Source organism: Spinacia oleracea, chromosome 1 (genome assembly GCF_020520425.1).
Source record: "Spinacia oleracea cultivar Varoflay chromosome 1, BTI_SOV_V1, whole genome shotgun sequence".
Lineage (NCBI taxonomy): Eukaryota > Viridiplantae > Streptophyta > Magnoliopsida > Caryophyllales > Amaranthaceae > Spinacia > Spinacia oleracea.
The window spans coordinates 96,378,806-96,391,933 of record NC_079487.1 but is presented as its reverse complement, the minus strand read 5'-3'; the positions used below and the strand labels follow the sequence as shown (position 1 = coordinate 96,391,933).

The following is a 13,128-nucleotide window of genomic DNA, read 5'->3' as shown; positions in this document are numbered from 1 at the left end:
ATTTAAATTAGGAAAGGTCTTGCCTATGACCTGATTGATTTCAAATTTCAATACAAGACATAAAGATGATGCTTGGATGAACCCACTTACTAGCGTTGAACAATTTTCATGAACCCGAAGTTTATAGCTTATTATTATTTTTATTTTTAATTTCACTAGAGCACACTCATGTGGTTTTGATAGATTTTCCCTTTGCCTATCATCTTGATTATTGTTTCCAGGATTTTGGAAAGATTTGAATTGCTCATTCTTTAGCTCAATGAGAAAAGGCAATATCGCCTCCAGAACTCCTGTGTGTCTGTCAGCATACACATGTATATGGTGAAGCTAACATGGCGATGTTCCAAACTTAAGTAGATTCTTTGACTATTGTTTTGGAGCTTGAAACTGAGAAACAGAATTTTGATTGTTCAATTAATGATGCAAGAGTTTCAGAAACAGTGATTACAATACGATGAAAGCAGAGTCATCGCAAGAGATAAAGGCTTGATTACATTGTTTCACTATTTAGATGTGTATAACTTGAATTTTTTTTAATATGAACTTTGTGATTATTTTTTTAATCTTATATTTATATTTAATGGTTGTAATCAATTTTAAGTTTTTATATAATCTCGCACGCATCGCGTGCATATAAGACTAGTATGACATATGGGAGCAGTCATAGTATTATCATGTTGCCTAACTCTGGAACATGGGAGCAGTAATGAAGAAGAAGAACATGGGAGCATGCATTTAAATTAATATTGACTTATCTCCCTTCTTTTTCAGCCACCCCTTTTTATACATCTCGCCATTTAATTTCTTAGTTTTCTGTAAACCAAAGACATTATATGCTAAAAAAATACCTCGCCAACGTAACCCATAACCACCAAATCAAGAAATTATTATGAAGAATAGAGGAAGTATGTAGCAAGATTCGGGGGTGGATGAATAATGATATACTCCATATATTAGCTATCATGTTGACATGACTACATAGCTACTACTACCTTTCGAGTCCTGATGTTAGGTTTTAATTCAGGACTCACTCAACGACGACGATGAAACATTACGATGGGGTACTCTGTCTTTAGCAAAAAAAAACTAAATCTAAAAATAAACAAATGAAACAATCCCAAAATTGACAAAATTTACCTTGAATCTATGGTATTGATCAACAGCTACATCCGCATCGCTAAAATCCAATATCCTCACTTCAATTTAATAGAAAATAACAAATAATCAATTGTGCTACATAATACTTCTACATAATCAAAATTAAGAAATTAAAATACTACCCCTCAAACGAAAACAAAAAAATTATTACATAATGCTTCAATTTAATCAAAATCAACAAATTAATGAAGCAATTATATACATAGATCCTAATAACATTAAAATTAACAAATTAATTAGTATTCGTACTAATAATTAAAAATAATAATACATGGGAGTCTGGAGAAAGTATCCCATATGCTCTTCCCTCGATTTCCTTCAATTACAGCTCCTTCAAACTGCATATTTTTTTCCTTCATTCATGACGGCGGCGGCGATTTCGAAGAGAGGGAGAGCCTAACCACCATCATATTTATCTCTCATACGGAAACCAACGCCGACACCTCATATTACGTTACAAAGAATCAACAATTAGGGTTTTGGAAATAAAAATGGAGGAAAATGAAGATTAACGACGAAAAAAGAGAAAAATGCTAGGATTTACCTTCGTGAGTTGGTAAAATGATATCGTGCAGAACAATCCTGCGGTCGGCCATAGCTAGGGATTTGAGATCGAAATCAATAGCCCAGATTCGAAGAAATCGAGTGAGAAGAAAGAGGAGAGGGGGGGGAGAGAAGTAGGTGAAACCCTTATCTGATAAGAGACGATGGGAGAGAAAATGATTAAAATGAAACAAAAATAAATCAGAAGAGAGGAGAGAGAAAGGGAGAGGATGAATGGCGATAGAGTTGAGAGAGAGAGGGGTGTGTGCGCTGAAACTCGGGGATGTCTAGGGTTAATTTGGAATGAAGACTTGGGGTTTGAATTAGGGATGGGGGTATTGTGGTATATTCCTAGGGGGACACAAAAAGTGATATTATCGAAATGTTCTTCACCTCATCCCTTCCATTGAGCAAAGACATGTTGTAATTGTATAGCGGTATCTGAAAACATATCTTGAGGACGCCCTAAAGCACTCATGGTATCATTATGAATATATAAATCAAAACTGTGAAATCCTAGAAATATACATGCCCAGTTAGGATGTGATATGATTACATCGCGATGTCTAAGAACACGGTCTAATAGGTCGTTGTATCGAGTAGTTGGATCATAGTCTCTTACCATAAAACTGGCCGCATGCGCAGGAGCACCAACTATGAGAAATCCACCAACCCACATGTGATGTGTAAACAATGAAAGTTGGGTACCATAGTCAGTAGCTAGATATGGATAAGGGGGCATCGCATACATATGATGAGCTACAACGATGGTTAAAGAATCTAACATAGCTAGTTAAGAGCTAATTGAGCATGCCATGACGTTGTTAAGATCTCATTTAAGCCTTTATGTCCATGGCTCGTAAATGGACCTTTACTCTAAAATATCTTTTAGACCATGCCCAATTCCCCAGTTCGTTCTATACATATGACCCGCTATCAGGAAAAGAATTGCAATAGCTAAATGATGGTGTGCAGTATCGGTCAGCCACAAACCTCCAGTTAATGGGTCTAATCCTCCACGAAAAGTAAGAAAGTCCGCATATTTTGACCAATTCAAAGTGAAAAACGGGGTCCTTCGGCAAAACTGGGATAAAGTTGAGCCAAAAGATCTCGATTCAAGATAAATTCATGAGGAAGCGATATCTCTTTAGGATCTACTCCAACATTTAGAAATTGGTTAATCGGTAAAGATACATGGATTTGATGACCCGCCCAAGAAAGAGACCCAAGTCCTAGTAGTCCTGCTAAATGGTGATTCAACATAGATTCCACATCTTGGAACCAAGCTAATTTTAGAGCCGCTTTGTAGTAATGGAACCAACCAGAAAAAAACATTAATGCTGCAAAGACCAATGCACCAATTGCGGTACAATAAAGTTGCAATTCACTAGTTATTCCAGATGCTCGATAAATTTGAAAAAACCCAGAGGTTATTTGTATTCCTCAGAAACCTCCCCCTATATCACCATTCAATATTTCTTGACCCACTATCGGCAAAACTACTTGGGCACTAGGCCCAATATGAGTAGGATCGCTTAGCCATGCTTCATAATTGGAAAAACGGGCACCGCAGAAATACATACTCCAACTGTATTTATTTAAGGGATACACTTATTTTTCCGGCCGTATTTATTTAAGAGATAAACTTACCATTTTTAGTAACATATCAATCCCACCATCTAATTAAATAATACATCTAATTTATCCTATGACCCACCATCTTATTAAACAAATAATTTTATAAACCCACTACACCTCCCATCCCCCAAAATGACATGGTCCTCACTTGTTTACTTATTAAAATATCTACCCAACCCCACTTGCTTTATTATTTTATTTCATTCAATTCTTCTTCTTAATACCCGTGCTCGGCCAAGTTTATCCCTTAAATAAATACGGAGGGAGTACCACTCAGCCAAAGAAAGATAATGGAGAGTTGACCGAAATGGGCACTAAATTTTTTTCGGGAGATCTCCTCCAAATGGCTAGTATCAGTGGCGAATTTGGGGGGGGGGGGGGGGGGCCCCCCCCCCCCCCATTCCCTAGATCCGCGGAAAAATGTATAAATTTTTTTCACTTTTTGTATATATTTGAAATTTCCTATTATGTATCACATAAATGAGTTTGTTTCAGTTGGTTGAGGATTTAACCTCATTATGTTGGAACAAAGAAATGCAGGGTTCGAGTCTTGGTAACTCTTATTTTTCACCACTTTTTTTTCCCATTTATTTAGCTCCTAAATGTTTTACTTTCTCATTGTTTAGCACTTAATAGTTTTTCCACCGTTTAACTATTTATTGATTTCAGTCTTCCCTTTTTTCAACTCTTTAATGATTTTACTTATATCATTTGTGAGTTTCTTTTTCACTCATTTAATTTCAAATACATAGATATATCATTTTTGTGAATTTCACTTTTGTACCTAGCTAAAATTAGTTGCATGGGTTATATAATTTTTAAAAAACAAAATTTGTGAACACAATGCTAGATGTCATATACACAGTGAAGAATAATATTTTCATTTCTATTGAAATTTAATATGATTTCAATTTCATTAATGGTTTTTATATACATAGTTCATTACTCCCTTAATTTTTCTAATTGTTCTATTGTTTATCGAATATACTGAAAGACTAGTAAATCGTTGATAATATAAATGAAGTGAGTGGTGGGCTTAGATTTTAATGATTTGGACTAAATATTAGAACGAATGTAATTTTGACGCCTTTTTAAATACCGAAAGTAAACCCTTTTTTGAATCCTTTTTATAGCGGGATTGGACCCATAACTTTTTTCCCGTTGGTAGACTATAAGAATTTTTATTCGTTTCCCCATTTCTCAAATCCTGGATCCGCCACTGGTTGGTATGGCTATCGAAATCGTGAGCATCAACATGTAGGTTCCAGATCCATGTAGTAGTTTCAGGGCCCTTAGCTATTGTTCTTGAAAAATGACCAGTTTGGCCCATGCCTCAAACGAAGTTTTTACGGGATCCCTATCTACCAAAATTTTCACTTCTGGTTCCGGCGAACGAATAATCATTGAGTCCTCCTCTTTCTGGACAAGACATACAAAGAGACCTGCCACCATTCAAATAATTGGTGAACCTCGGAGATATTTTTTTTTTTTTTTTTTTCTTTCACTTCTATCTCCCATCTCACTATTTTTTTTAGTTATTTACTAGAGCAATTATGATCCAGGGCAAATGTTCGGATCTATTATGACATAGACGTGTGGCGCTCAACGGACCTTTTTTTTATTCAAAGCCCTTTTTAGAGTTAGATAAATGGTGATAAAAATCAAACTTTAAACAAACAAAAAAATTACTCCGTACTTCCTATTATCAAAACCCACAAATTGAAAATAAGGTGAACCCTAATTCGCACACTGGAACTCAAAATGGAAGAGGTTGAGAGCTACAAAATCTGCCTCACAAAGATGAAATCCAAAGATGAACAATTCAACAGTTTCCGCCATGAAGAAGCTCACTTCCCAACTGCATCCTCACTGAAATTCTCTCTTTCCTCTCAATCAATTCTGCCGCCGCCACTTCCGTTTTATCTCACCGATGGCGCCACCTCTGGACTGGTGTCACCCGCCTCAAATTCGAATCTGAAAACCGGGAAATCTCCACCGTTGTCGACCACATCCTTGGGCAGCTCACCTCTCAAAAACTCACCTCTTTTGATTCTCATGGGATTGCGAAGAAATCTACGTTTCATGAAATTTGTCGCCGAAATGTCGAAGAAATCAGGGTAAATAGTGATTCTCTTGATTTACCTTGTTGTGTATTTAAATGCGAGTCTTTAAAAAATCTGGAATTGGATTGTAAAGAGCTAATCTACCACTACCACATGCCTGAATACGAATCAATTAATCTTCCAAACTTGAAGCTGCTTCGCCTGTCCCTCTCTAACAAAGACATTATTTAAATGTTGGCCAGTGTTGGAAGAATTATATTTGAATATAGAAGCTTACGATGATGAACTATTTGTGGATATATTTGCTCCCAACTTAAAACTTAAAAGTGTTGTTTATAGAAATGTGTTTCCATACAGAAGGCAACAAAATTATTATTGAATATTGATGCACCTGCATTACAAACACTTTGTAGTTTGTATGGGTGATGCGAGTTCGTTTTTTAATTTTGACACCAATCCAACTACTATGTTAGTGGAAGCATGGATTGATATGGAGGATTCGCTAAGTACATCCGCTTACCTGAATTCTATAGAACATGGGGTTCTGCCATTGTTTAACAATGGTCCTTTTTTGTACTATCCTCTATTGTTATATACTCCCTACTTGTATTAGTCTTTGTAGTTGCGTTCTTTCATCTGTAAGAATGATTGTCATGAACTCTAGTTGTGTAAGTGTTTATCTGGTTATGGTATATCCTTGATCCAGATGTATTGTGGAAATTGCCTGAATCTATCAACTGAAATGAAGTATTGTTCTATCAACTTTTAACTTTAAAATGTAACGGGAGATGAATTTCTGTAAGCTAGCAGATGATCAACGAGTCATCCAATTTGGTACTGTTGCTTTTTATGGGAGTTTAATTGTTTTACAGATTCATTTCTTCCTACCAATCGATAGAAGTTGGTGATGATAGCTGACTCTGTACTCTGTGCTCTGTGCTCTGTGCTCTGTGCTCTGTGCTCTGTGCTCTGTACAAAGACTAGTTTATGATATGAGTCTTGCTAAACTTGAAAGTACATCCAGGGCGACAACAACATCAATGGACAATGGTTGTTATACCCTGTATTTATAGGCTACCAATATGCTAGAACAACAATTCTTTCTCATCCATTACTCCCAAATTCAGTACCCCAAATCAAAATCAAGATGATGACATATTACCTTTTTGTTAGTCCTCCTCCCTTCTCCGATTAGTCACCCGCTCACATGCACAACCCCTCGAAAATATAATTTTGATAACGAAAAACTGTCCAAACTTCTTCTTTGCAATAGAATCAGACCTTGAGTGGGTGATATTTACATACGTAATTTTGAGAACGCTATCTTGATTTTCTGGAGGGTGGACTCACCGTAATTGCAGTCAAACTAACTCTCCCAATACCTTTTCTTTAAAATGAGAAATATTTGGTACTATGGAGTACCTTAAAAATAAATCACCTTTGTATTAACTATCATATGAAAATTTTATTATAATTTACGGAGTACTAGTTTAAAGTATGTTTTGTTTTGGAATCCAAAAGGGTAATAAATTTATTGGAAACCTGAATAACTTTTATATTATATAATTTTTTTTATAGATAAATATTTTAAAAGGTTAAATGATTAAACTTATACGGTATATTATTAGTGATTTTGAATAAAAGAAAAGCAAATGGTTTAAAAAGAGATATTAGTGTTAGTTTATGATTCATATGACAAAACATAAATCATGAGGAAAAACCATAAAGCCATGAAAGCATATTATTTACACATAATCATTTAGCATAGTTTAGATGCATACACTTTGTTGCGTGCCATCCCTAGCTGCGCCCGAACCGAACAAGAACAAGTCTTTAGGACTCCAAGTGTCGTCCCTCCGTAGATAGTCCACAGCACGTCCGGATCCGCCTTAAGCTTGACCAACTAGAATCGTCCTTAAGGTAGCTTAGGAATTTCGGCTATTAGGTGCAAGTGTATGGCTGATTTTTCTTCAAAATCTTACCTTTAGAATAATTCAATTGTCTATAAATTATGACCCTAGGCTCCTATTTATAGAGGTATGGAAAAGGAATTATAATCCTACTAGGATTTGGATTTATTAATTAGAATCCAACTTGAACTCTAAATAATAAACTTAATCTATTAGGATTAGGATTTAATCATATATCGAATCCTGATAGCTTTAGGATTCGTATAGCACGCACACGAGCATCGCACGAGCACCGCACACTCGCGCAGGCCTTGCGGCCCACGCTGAGCGCACAGCGCTCGGCCCATGCTCGCTGCCTGTGTCCGCGCGCGCGCCCAAGGCCTTGGCTGGGCCTGGCCTTGCGCTGGGCGTGGTCAAGGCTTGGCGTGTGATGGTGATGCGTGTGGCTTGCTGGGCGATGGTCTGGCTTCGTGCTGGGCCTTCGTCTAGCGAGCCTCGTCCGATGCTAATTCGTACGATACGCTTTCGATTAAATTCCCGATTCCGGAATTCATTTCCGATACGAACAATATTTAATATTTCCGATTCCGGAATTAATTTCCGTTTCGAACAAATATTTAATATTTCCGTTTCCGGAATTATTTTCCGATTCCGATAATATTTCCGATTCTGACAATATTTCCGTTTCCGGCAATATTTCCGATTCCGGTAATATTTCCATTTCCGATAATATTTTCCGACACGTACCATGTTTCCGTTTCCGGCAACATTTACGACTTGGATAATATTTATATTTCCGATACGATCCATATTTCCGTTTCCGGCAATATCATCGTTTCCGGAGTATTCATTTCTTGCCTGTGACGATCTTAGCTCCCACTGAAACCAAGATCCGTCGATTCCGAATATCCATAGATGGAGTATTTAATGCCATTAAATACTTGATCCGTTTACGTACTATTTGTGTGACCCTACGGGTTCAGTCAACAGTAAGTTGTGGATTAATATAATTAATTTCACTTGAACTGAAGCGACCTCTAGCTAGGCATTCAGCTCACTTGATCTCACTGAATTATTAACTTGTTAATTAATACTGAACCGCATTTATTAGACTTAATATTATATGCATACTTGGACCAAGGGCATTATTTCCTTCAGTCTCCCACTTGTCCTTGTGCATTTCCTAATTCCTTTATCGCTCGATGCTTGCTCTTGAATATAAGGTAAGAGTTGTCATCCTTATTATGTCCAGAGGTGTTTCTCGGTTTCAGAGTTCAACTGATCAAATAAACAGATAATCATAGCCTATGATTCATCCGAGCACGGCCATGCATTTTACAGTTTCTAGCTCTCCGAGTGGCCTTGTACAACTTTTAAGCATCTCATCCCGATTTATGGGAGGACAATCCCAATCTTGCGATCTTGAGATTAGACTTCGTTTGATAGGTGATTACCTGAGCGTTGCCTTTATAGCCTCCTTTTACGGTGCGACGGTTGGTCAACGTCAAAGTAACCAGTTCTCAAACAAGTAATCTCAAATCACTCAGGTATTGAGAATTTAGTGTCTAATAATTTTAATGAAATTTACATATGACAGATTTTCATCTCTTACAGTAAAGTTTCATAGGTCTGTCCGATACTAGTCTTCCCAAAGTAAGTATCTATGCAAATGATTGCGACATTGCCATGTCCACATAGTTCAAGAAACAGAACTACTAGTCATCTTGCATTCTAGTCGTCTAACGTTTTCTATGCGTCCATCTTTATAGAAAACTCCGACCAGGGACCATTTTCAACTTTTGACATTCAAATTCACTTGATAGACATTTCTTAGTCACAGGACTGGTCCTGACAGTCTATCTTGAATATATCGTCAAATTGAAGGGACTCATCATTTAATACTAAACTAAGATTAAATGGAATATGAAAATACATTTCATATATGATAAATGTTCAACCCCATTGTTTTAGAACCATGAGCCTCAAACCCATCTTTAAAACAGTTCATGGAATTCAAAGCTATGCTTGATTTCCAGTGCTACAACGTGAGTGTTGCTTCTCACTTGTTGCATAGGTTTAGTTATCATGCTTTGCCAATCTTAATATCCTTTTCATCGAATGTTCTTCGAGATATGATGATAAGATCTTTTGAGTATGTTTATTTTGTGATCTAGTCTTTCTTGCTACATTAGTAGTTCTACGCATTTTGCAATGAAGAACCATTAAGTCAACAGACATGTGATCTTCCCAAGTTCAATGAAGAACTCATTAATATAAACAACTATGTTTTATTGCTTCTTAGGCAATAAGTACTTTTACTTCAACTGTTTAGGTTGCTAGTGATGCGTTGTTCGGATTTACTTATCCAAGCAGTTCACAGATATGTGGAAGACTTTCCATCTATATCTTAGAACATAGAAATTAATGTTTAATTTCCCACGCAACAACTCATGGTCTTTAATCCATGTTGCCATTTCAAAACACGATGCATATAGCTCGTTCTTGCCAATGGTTAACTCCAAAGGAATCTTGCTTGATCCTTTGCCAGTGTTTATGCGTGTAGCATCAATTGTTTAGCATATATTTATTTCCTCGAATCAAGAACTATTCCTATGTACTTTTCAAGTGCCATAGGATTTTCTTGATCTCAATCTAGTTGATCTTTAATTAGACCAATAGAGATTGGTATATGTTCGTTATGCCTAAAGCCATACGATACATTTTGGCGATCCTCATATTATATCATACATGATAAATTCTTTTGCAGAATTATTCTCAATTGAATTCTATTCATGTAATTTTAGCTATGCAATTTCAGTAGATACTGAATCCAGCTAAATTCTTTGACATATAATATAGGTGAAAAATCTAATCTAGATCCTTTGATGTTTAACTTAGTAAATGCTTATACATAGTTCAAACATTCTTTACTTAGATTTATTTACATGGGTTGAATATCTCCAATGGAGTCTTTCGTGTTTTATTTTGTAAATGCCATTACTTAATCTAAAACAATATCATAAGATCTTTGTGAATGGATCTTAATACCCAGTATGCACTAAGTTTCGCCTTGGTCCGTCATTGATGAATAATTTCAAACCTAAGTTATTAGCATTTGAATTTTATTTCACAATAGAGAGATATGTGTGTGATACACATAGGACCAATTAAGTTTTTATGTACTCCCACTAAACTTCTTATATATCCATAAGAATCATGTACATTTTATGAAACTAAAATACTTATTAGTTACAATAAAATATAGTTCCAATTCCCAATTTCTTGCTTAAATTTGTACTTAGATTTCATAAGCGAGCTTTCCTTTTCAAGCATTTATTTGGATCCATAAATCATATGACATACCATGTACATAGTTTATTCCAACATTTGATTGAGGAATACGTTTTGTCATCCAATTGCCATATTTACCAATATGCAATCATTGCTTGAATTATAGACTTGAGCATTACGATTATGCATGAGGTTTCAACACAATCCATGCCATGAATTTTCTTGTAAACTTTAGCAACTAATCTAGCTTTGTGTGTGAACACAATTCCATGTTTGATGGTTTTTATCCTTAAAACCAATTTTCAACCAACAGGTGTTAACCTATTCTTGCAAATCAACAAAATTTCAATTTTGTCATCAAAACATTGAGTATGTTTTATGGCCTCTAACCATTTAAAACATTGAGTCTATATATGGCCTCTAACCATTTTAAGGAATCTAGGTTTCGTCATAGCTTTCTTACAAGTCACAAACTCATTAATCTACATGATAATAGTTTGACTGCAAGTTGTAGGTTTCTTCACTATCTAATAGAAGAATCTCATAGTTTCATTGACCTGAACTCTATGTTTCTTCACTACCTAATAGAAGAATCTCATAGTTTCAGTGACTTGAACTCTATGCCTACTTGGGTATAGAACATCAAACAATAGAATATCAACAGGCACTTTGAGAGTCCTTTGAATATTCTGTTCTCCTTGAAGCACTTGTAAAGTCTTCTAAGAGATGTCTATTCTTTAAAAGCCACTTCTAAAGTCCTTAAAGAATACGTGTTCGGATTTTCTAAAGAACTTCGAAAAGCCTCCGGATTGTCCGTTTATGTTTGTTGTTCGCCTCGAAGACTTTCGAGGTCTATTTTCTCCCACTTGTTATTTTGGAAACGAATCTCCAAAAGGACATTATTTCGAGCAAACAAACATTATGTTCTCAAAAATTCGTGGTAGAAACAATACCCTTGTGTCTCATTTGAATAAATCACAATGAAACATATATCTATACTTGGGCCTTAGTTTGTCGAATGACAAACACTAAGCTCCCACTGAGTTTTGCAACTCTCTAGATATATATTTATGAAAATTTATTCTGAAATTACTTTTCAATAGCTTTGACGAATTTGGTTTAGTTTGGTGGTAGTTGAGCATTTTATTTTAGAAATTATAGGAAAGTTCTTTATGATTCATCATTGATCGAATCAAGTACTAATTGACTTCGATCATTCCAACTTAGATATGCCATATCTTATGGAGCTAGATCGTGAAATTACAACACACAATCATTGATGATCATATTTGGTCTTAAAGTAATCATCGACATGATCTAACTTAGATCTTTATGATTTCTTGCCAAGTAGATTTTATACTTCTGAATCTTTGAACTAGCCAAACAGATTCAAACTTATATCACATTTGAGTAAATAAACCTATATTCACTCAAATCTATGTGAAATAATAAAGTCATAAAACCTTTCTTTAGCTTTGAACTCTATCGTCTAGGTATTCTAACAATAGTTCATATCTTTTGTTACTTTCAACAAGTAAGACTAGCTTGTCTTGAATTGATCTAGAAATCAATCAACTTTCAAAAGTCCATCAAAATAAAGCTTATGAATGTTAACTTGTTGATATCGTCTAAGCAACAATGCCAAAGTTTAGTGGAACTCAAATCAAAGGTTTGATTTGAACCTAGTAAAGTTTTTATTGTTAAAGAGTTTTTTGTTTTAATCAAGCATATTGACTCAACCCGTAAATGACCATTTCATTCAAATAAACAAACAAACATTGTTTTTGTTTTTCTTGAATGTGAGTCTTTCTGTGTTTGAAAACAGAAATTTAGGTATGCTGATTGTGGAACAAAATAGCCATTAAGTTCCAGCCTTTGAAAGGACTTAAAACAAACTAGATGACCCTACAACTAATGTAGCATTGCCATGCTTCATTTCCCACTTGTAGGTCATTAGTGTAGCCTAGCTTCCATTGTTTGAGTTATTACCGAAGTAAAAACCTCAAGCGATATATGATACCAAGGAAGTTTGATTTTTAGGCCACTTCTCTTTAAACATAAAATTTATAGGTAGAAACGGAATTGTAAATTCCTTTTATTTGTTCCTTGTTTTCCTATTTCTTGTACCCTTTCTTATAGCCTTAAGAATTGAATTCTCTAGTGTTGACTTTTATACCTTGTTAGACATGTCCAATGTCATTTCAAAGTTCTTACCATTTTATGTTGAATATTTTTGTTTCAACTAGATGATCTCACCAGAAGCTTCTAAAGTTCTCTAAGCATCGATCTATTCGAATGTCTAGGGACTAGACTCATTCGAGAATTAAATGGACAAAGATATTAGGTTGTTAACAATTGGTAAAGCTGTGCGTTTAAACTCAATGCTTTATGATCTCAAAACTACATTGTATTTTGAATTCACAAGCACCAATCGGTTTTCCATTCGACTTTGATACTCGAAAACAACCATAAAAGTCACTAAAAGAAACGTACATTTAAATAGCTCATTCTCTCTCATTTACGTG

At 35.3% G+C, this 13,128-nt stretch overlaps 1 pseudogene; it reads right to left on the bottom strand.

Annotated features, from left to right (window-relative positions):
* Nucleotides 1–2,095: 2,095 nt before the first annotated feature.
* LOC130465537 (photosystem I P700 chlorophyll a apoprotein A1-like) lies at nt 2,096–4,743 on the bottom strand (annotated as a pseudogene).
* Nucleotides 4,744–13,128: the final 8,385 nt, after the last annotated feature.